General features: G+C 39.7%; 1 long non-coding RNA gene across 1 annotated transcript; it reads right to left on the bottom strand.

Moving 5' to 3' along the window:
* Window positions 1-1,379: 1,379 nt before the first annotated feature.
* On the bottom strand, window positions 1,380-4,153 carry LOC108521773 (uncharacterized). Its single transcript, XR_001883277.1, has 3 exons — window positions 4,044-4,153; window positions 2,912-3,107; window positions 1,380-2,336 (listed from the first exon to the last, which is right to left on the bottom strand). It is a non-coding gene; the product is annotated as an uncharacterized LOC108521773 (long non-coding RNA).
* Window positions 4,154-8,409: the final 4,256 nt, after the last annotated feature.

Here is an 8,409-nt window from a genome sequence, read left to right as displayed (position 1 = left end):
AAAAAAAAAAAAAAAAAAACCTAAAGAATTTGCTATTTGGCTGTTTATAAAAAATTTGCTGACCAACTACCCTCCTATGGCAATAAGTAAAAGACATACTCACCCCCTCAGCCTCACTGAAGCAATGAGCATTTTTCAGTCCTGAGTACATACCGACCTGTAGACTGCTTCAAGACTCACCTCCCTGCTAGTCCTTCTGCCTGGAACATTCTTTTCTTTCCTAGCGATTTTTCCATCTGATCCCATTCATTCTTCAGACAATATCACCTAATAAGAAAAGACTTCTCTGAACACCTATCTAAAACAGGTCCTCCCTGTTATTCTTTTTTTTTTTTTGAGACAGAATCTGTTGCCCAGGTTGGAGTGCAGTGGTGCAATCTTGGCTCACTGCAAGCTCCACCTCCCAGGTTCCAGTGATTCTCCTGCCTCAGCCTCCCGAGTAGCTGGGATTACAGGTACTCGCTGCCATGCCCGGATAATTTTTGTATTTTTAGTAGAGATGGGGTTTCACCATGTTGGCCAGGCTGGTTTCAAACTCCTGACCTCCAGTGATCTGCTGGACTTGGCCTGCCAAAGTGCTGGGATTACAGGCGTGAGCCACTGTGCCCCACCCTTCCTGTTACTCTTCACCATAGTTTCCTGTTCTTTTCCATGATGGTCCTGCCCACGGTTTGTAATGATTGATTGGTTTTCTTGTTTAAAGTTGTTGCCCTCTTTACTCGGTAAACTCCCTGTCAATAGAAACTACGCATGTCTTATCACGATAGGTAAAAAACATGTACTCCAAAGTCAGATGGCCCGGATTTGAATCCTGACTCTTACTTATAAGTCATGGAAGCTTGGGTAAGTCACTTCACCTCTCAGCTTCTCAGTTTTCTCATCTGTAAAATGGGCGCAATCATAGTAATATTGCATTAAGTTCTGAAGGTTAAATGAGTTGATGCAGATAAACTACTAAGAACAATGCCTGACTCATCATAAGCACTTGAGAAGAGTTATTAATACTCAAAACTGTATCTTCAAGGTCCAGCATAAAAGAGCTGAATGAGTATCCCTTTAACAAGTGAAACATTTTTTTTTTCTGAATGAAGCATTTGTGGAATGAAGGCTTTATCTAGATGAAAAAATAAGTAGCTCATACCTCTCTTGCTCTTTAATCATATGCTGCTGTAGTGAAACATTATGGGCGTCTAATTTCATTTAGCACATGAAAGGCAATGATTCACCTTGATTTACAAAACAAAGTCGAATCAGTAATGCAAGAGCTTGAATTATTTTTTAAAATTAATCCCCCCCCGCCACCCCACGACTCCCCAGAATCTGTATTAGTATGCCGTGGCCAGAGTAAAACCTATAAATATTATGAGGCCTACATTACTCAGCTGTTGCCACAATAATGCAAAAAATCACTCCAAGACTCAGTGGCTTAAAATGGTAATTATTTATTCTCCCATAAACATTTGCAAGTTAGCTGGGGTTTAGATGACCTGGGGTGGTCTGGGCTGGGCTTCAAGTTATGGGCTGCCTCCAAGTTTGCTCCAGGTGTCTTCCATCTTTGTTGGATGCAGGCATGTGTGTGCATCTCAAGGCAATGTTGGAAGTGCAGGAGAGCCAGTCCTACTGTGCAAATCCACAGTGGCCTTGCTGGCATCATACTTGCTAACACTTACTGACCAATAGTCACATGGCCAAGTCCAACATCCGTAAGTCAGGGAAGGGTATTCCTTCCAAGTGGTGAGGAGTAAAAATTTTCTGAACACAAATCCGAACCATCCCAAGGCCTGTACCCAAATAAAAACGAAAACAAAACTCAACTGAAATGTAAAAGCATGTCTTTTAAAGGGACAAAAAAAATCTGTATGTTGAAACTTAAAGTAACTTTCCTGAATTTTCTTTGTTGCGTCATTTGGCCAGCAAGGCAGGAGCACGGTGTTCTCTCTGCTTTTCTGGTCCTCCAAGCCTGTGCTTCGTCCGCATAATGGGCCAGTCAGAGCTGTTTATGTTTCTGTCCTAGCACCCCCCACTCAGCAGATATTTGATAAAGTTGGTAGAAGACAATTGTTGAATTCTATAAATATATGGCAATTGCATCAATGCATGCTATATTTGTTTTACAGAAATTTAAGGTCACTGTAGGTATTGCGTGTTTCTACATCAAAGCTTCAAAAATAGTTCCGGGGTGTGGAGGTGCACACAGCTTCTACTAGCAATGCCCACGCTCTGGGGCACTCCTGGCAAGTCACTGCCTCTGGGTTTTTTGTTTGCTTCTCTGTCTCCCTTGCAATGTAAATGAAATCACTTTCTCAGCCTGATCATTGCTCGAGGGAAATGCATGCCTGGAAAATAATCAACAGAGAGGAGAATGTAGACAAGTAAATAAACAGTTTAATGAATATAAAATAAAACGTGAATTAAAGCTGGCTTTCAGAACCTACCATTATCCTTTCATCCACTGTTTATTCAATAATTACACAGTCAATTACAACTTGCATAAAGGATTTTATATACCTATTAGTCTATAAATATCTACAGTATATGCGTATTTATAGATAAAGAGGGAGGAGAGGATCGTGACTGAGGAAAAGTGTTCTGACAGAAATAACTGCAAATACTGCAAGGTTGAGCTTCTACCAATGCTAGTTTTTCCTGACCCAGGAGAACTCACATAGTGTTATGAATTTCAATAATCACAACATTTTTTTTATCGAGAACCTAACAGGAGCCACACATTGGATTAAGCGAGAAATATCTCTATACCTATACCCATATTATTTCTAACCCATGTTACAGCCACCATATATCCCATTTTACAGAGGAGAACACTGAGACTCAGGAAGCAGTTTGAGCCTGTGTTTGATCTCTAATATGTTTCATGAGAGAATAGGGTTGTGATGAAGTCTGGGCTACCCACCTGTGTACAGAGAGGGCCGATGGAGGACAAACAATGCAGGATATTGATATCCACGTGGCTGTCGCATTTTTTTGGTGCCAGGATTAATGTAACAGAACACTCAGCACGGGAAGCCACCCCGGGGCTGCTCCTGCGTATATTTTGTTACATATTCCCTTCTGTTTCCCTTCAGTCATTTAACACAGAGCTTCTTTCCCTGGAGGACGAGAATAGGTGTGGTGAGTATGTCTCCTGGATTAGCAGGTGCCTCTGGTTTGAAAACGTTTGTTCTCAGAACCATCGGTGAAACCCAGAGATGAAATCTTACAAGCTGATGATAAAGCTTCAAGTAGCCACCACCATGGGAAGGACTTAATTATGTGATTTTTAAAGCAGTGTCTGTAGATTACACAGATATGGTGTCTCCTTTCTGTCTGGCGCATGCCTTACATGGCACCTTTATTGAATCATGACTGTTAGCTTTCCTTGGCTGTGTATTGGGGCCCTGAAAGCTTCTACTCAGGTTTAGCTATTATCCACGCAAAGATCGTTATTGCTCTCGTTTGTATTTTAGCCTGGAGATTTGTGAAGGAAAGAAAAAACAATTAGGTAACTGTGTAATGACAAAGGAGCAATTTGGTTTGAAAAGTCTCAGAAAACAGTTTTTTGTTTTTTTTTTTTTTTTTTTTTTTTTTTTTTTTTTTAGCTTCTAGGGCATTTCCTGCTTGTTTCTGAAAGAAAATATGTTTATGTTTAGGAGAATCTTTGTTTTTACAGAACCAAAATAAAGCAAGAGAGTTTCTGCCTTTCCAGTTAAAGAGCAATCTTTAAAAGTCATCCAAGAAAAGTTGGCTCTGTTTTCTGAATTGCTAGTTGGGAGAACAAAAGAAGCAAGGGAAAGTTTGACTTGACTTCCTCTACAATTTGTTTATATCATCGGAGCAGAAAGAATCTCAGGGCTCAGCTCTCCACTTCCTGAATGAAGAGAGAGAAAGAAAAAAATGCCCGTGTGTCCAATTCATTGAGATATGCAAAGTGATCAGCAAAAATCCTGATCGACTGGAGCCCAAATGGCAAAGGAAGGATATTCCCCAATTCAGCTGCTATCTGGCAAGAGAGCCGCAAAGTCCTGATGGCGAGTGTCACCAAATACCTCCTTCTCTCCTCTCCAGCCACAGAAAGGACACGCAGTGAGGGTGCAGCCTCTCCTGGCCTGTTGCTATGGAGTCAGGCTAATCCAAGACAATGTTTCAGTCGGTCCAATCCAAAGACAGCAGTGGTAGCAATGGAATAGCATTGAAATTATAAATATTTACTTGAAAATAATGCTCAAGCCAGACTTAACTGAAATGATAAGGGTCTGTTTACTTCTCTTGCTAGTAGCCAGCTGAAACAACCAAACCAGTTAAGCAACATTTTTTTTTTTTTTTTTTTGGTCAGGTATGTACTGACTCACTGGCAGCAACCTTCTGGGATTTTAGGAGATAGGTTTCTCTCTCTCTCTCTCTCTCTCTCTCTCTCTCTCTCTCTCTGATTCTGGGCAGAATGCTTATTTTTGTTTTGTTTGTTTTAAGGAAAACAAAAACAGAACTTGAGGCCGGCTGAGGTTATTAGATTATTGATGATCACTGTTAGTTTCCTGCTGCTTGTATTTGTTGGGGTTGGTAAGGGAGATTAGGACAAGAATTTAGATGAAAAACACCCAGGCTTCTCTCTTCTTCATGAAATACCCTCTGTGAGGTTTTCCAGCTTGCCCTCCCATAACTTGATTCTGCTGAGGTCTGCCATAGCTCACCTATTAAAGAGAACATTGAAATTGGTGGGTGAAAAGGGTTAAAAACACAGCTTAGCAGGGAATCTATTCGGGTTTAGCACTCTTACTGGAGGCTGTGGTTTCGTTGGCCTTGGAATACCAGAGGGAATTGCAAAACATGTAGATAGAACGAAGAGATAGAGTGCACATAGAGTGGGGACAGAATAGAATGATAAAGAGAACCAGGCTAAGGGTGGCTACTTCCCTCTGAAGGATGGGTCATTCTTGCTAAAGTGGGTTTCTTGGTGAATTACAGTGGCAGCTCAGAGCTGGGATAAGAGGAGAAAAATGACATCCAATAAGGCTGCAGGCAGTTTGAAAGATGAATGATATAACCTGCAGTGATTTCAAACTTCACGCTTTCTTACTGAAAGTTTTTCTTCCAGTTTGGAAGGCAAGTTTCTCTTGTCTAATCCCTGCTTCCTGCCAGGCTGCGCTGTTGGTGTTTTCAAAAAGAAACCTGGGCCATGATTTGAATGCTTCAAACACTCAGTGCTCAATTAGCCCTCTTTTGAATCCTCTCTGACGGTTGGTTAAATATGGGTCGAAAGTGCTTTTTAAAAGTGGAACTGATCTTGGAGTGAGGTAACTTAATCTTCTGAGTGTTAAGACGCTGAAAAATAATGTTTTAACAGAACAATTACTAGAAGACATGGAAATTGCATTATCCTAGGCTCGTCCGTCCAATTCTATTTTATAGACATGAACATTTCAAAGTACAAAGGGCTATTCCATAAAGAGGACACTTGGCTATTCTTTATAAAGGTTCCCCTTGTACTTTCATAGAATGTTTATGTTTATAAGGTTAATAAGTATGCTTTTTTTTTTTATCACTGTATATTTTAAATGGCCCAACGACTGCTCCCACGTTGATTTGAGAATCATTGAAACTGCCTGAATGGAGCAGGGATATCCTTTGTTTCCCATTGATTTGGAAACAAAAGACTCAGGGGAAAAAAAAAGTTTAGTTTGCTTCTGAATGCCATATGCAGATGAACGTTCTGCTGATAAAGTACACCAAGGATCTGAAAACTTTTTCAACTCTTAGAACAGAAAGGTTACTCTTGCAGTCAAACTGCATGTTTGAACCTGTCTTCCATTTTTCATTTCTCCCATTGTGCCCTGGGCTACCATGGGGTTACTTATGTCACACACCCAAGTCTTCAGAAAAAATAAACAGCAATCAACAGAAGAGAATCACCATCAACCGAAGCAAAAGTTGTCTGCTGTTTCTTACTTGGGAAATACCCCATGGACATCATCAGTAAATAAGGTCCGCTACTTTTCCCCTCATCATTTTTCCCAATTTCTCTATATCCAAGATTCTCATCCTTGGCGCTAATGATATTTTGGATTAGAGCACTCTTTATTTGTTGGCAGCTGTCCCGGATAGTGTAGGGTGCTCACCAGTATCTGGTGACAGTAGCTGTTCCCTCTACAGTCATGAAAATAAAAAATGTGAAAATTGAGAGCTGGGCACAGTGGGTTCATCTGTAGCCCCGGCTATTCAGATGGCTGAGGCAGGAGGTTCCTTTAAGCCCAGGAGCTCTAGTTAAGCCTGGGTAATGTAGGAAGACATTGCCTCTAAAATATATATATATACACACACACACACACACACACACACACACCCCTAAAATAAATGTTATATATTATATAATGTATAAATTTATATACAAATATAATTATACATATATAGAATATAGCATATGATATAGATCATATATAATCACATATACTATATGTCATACAATAATATATAATGTATACTATTATAGTAGTATATACACTTTTATATTATACACTATATGATATATATGATCTATTATGTATATATGATACAGCATATTACATACTATTATATATCTTATATAACATGTAGAATAGACACTATATAATTTTATATATGATATAGTATACATATTATATATAGGTATGCAGCCTAAGCAATATGGCAAAACCCTGTCTCTACAAAAAAATTAGCTGGGAGTGGTGGTGTGTGCCTGTGGTCTCAGCTACTCAGGAGGCTGAGGCAGGAGGATGACCTGAACCTGGGGAGGTCGAGGCTGCAGTGAGCTATGACTGCACTTCAGCCTGGGCAACAGAGTGATACCTTGTCCCCCCCCAAAAAAGTATATATATATATATATGTAAAGTGTCAACGTTGCCAGTGTCTCCAAGAAGGGGAGGTGGGGGGATCACTTCTGGTTGGGAAATACTACTTTAGAACCACTTGCCCACAGACTCCCGCTTGAGAAAAGAAGAGGTTAGTTTAATGCTCAGCCAGTTGTAATGAAAACAACTGGTTACAAAATAGTACCTTTAGTCAGAATTCATAGAGTTAGAACTGAAAATAGACAAAAGGAAAGGGAAAGAATGCATCAAGGGACTCCGAGATCACTGAATAGCCAGCTCTTGATTTTCAGGTGAAGGCCTCCGTGGGAAGGCATCCCAAGCCACACAGTTGGGAAGCTGAGCGCACTGAACCAAGGGTTGGGCTTTTGTATTTGCTTTTGAAATAGTGTGTGGTTTTACTCACCTACCACAGTGCTCCTCCTACTGGTGGGCACCTTAGAGCAGGCTGAAAACAACGTGTCTCACTGTCCTTTTGTGCTTGTCTCAGAGTATTTTTCCTCATGACCTTGAAGTAACATTTACTTACTTAATTTGCAATGAATGAAAACAGGCATGTACTGCAATCGTTTAAAAAGTATATTTTATGAGGTTTTGTTAGGATAATAGATTAAAAAATTATTGTAGTGACTGTAAATAAATATGGCTATAAGAGTTAAATTCTTTTTGGCATATAAGATACATCTTTGCTCCTTTAGTAGGTATAGTTTACATGAACTGTTTTATTATATATCTAAAAAAGAGAAGCAATGCCCAGAACCACATAATCCAAGTCCTACAATCATAAAGGTAATAATAGTAATGAGTGTTTCATGTTTACTTTTTAAAAAATAAGTTTTGAATTATGAGCTGTCCTGAGCAATAGCACAAGTGGACAGAATAGCATCACAAACAGTCCTGAGCTCAGCACTCTGCTTGACTGGTTTTAAGCTCTCCTGTTTCAGGGTCTTTTCAGCTCCTTCTGGCCAGGAACCGTTTTTCCTTTGCAGGGCTCACACCTTCCTTCCTTCCTTCATGCAAGCCTCTGCTGAGATGGTATCTCTTCAGACGGGTCTCCTGACTGTTCTATTTGTAGTGAACGCAACTCCAAAATGTATTCTGTATAATAAACAAAAAGCACCCTCCATCTCCCCTGCTCACTCTTCATAGCAATTATTATATATTTGTTTGACTTATTTATTGTCTAGCTTATCCAACTAGAATCCAGGCTGTGACTCACTGAGGGCTTTGTTTTATCAACCAATACCCAGAAAGATGCCTGTTATACTGTAGGCATTGAGTAGATATCTATTGAATAGAAGTATTATCGCCTGGGCAAACTTTGTAGGCAAGAGCAGGCTAGAAACAGTTTGGTGTAGGTTGATGAATTCTTACGCTCTGGCAAATGACCTTTGTCTTTTTAGGTATAATAATATTATGTTTAATGTTTAAATGGCTTAACACGACAATTTATATTTCCAAGAGTTAATCATTTATCCATCTTAAATAACAGGTCTTGTTTTCAGTAAAGTTTAAGAAAAATAAAAAATGGCCTTTCAGCCTACTGATCAGAGAAGGCCTAGCGACACTTAAA

Source organism: Rhinopithecus bieti, unplaced genomic scaffold (genome assembly GCF_001698545.2).
Source record: "Rhinopithecus bieti isolate Rb0 unplaced genomic scaffold, ASM169854v2 scaffold_56845, whole genome shotgun sequence".
In the NCBI taxonomy this organism is placed as follows: domain Eukaryota; kingdom Metazoa; phylum Chordata; class Mammalia; order Primates; family Cercopithecidae; genus Rhinopithecus; species Rhinopithecus bieti.
This window is presented reverse-complemented; position numbering and strand designations above follow the sequence as displayed.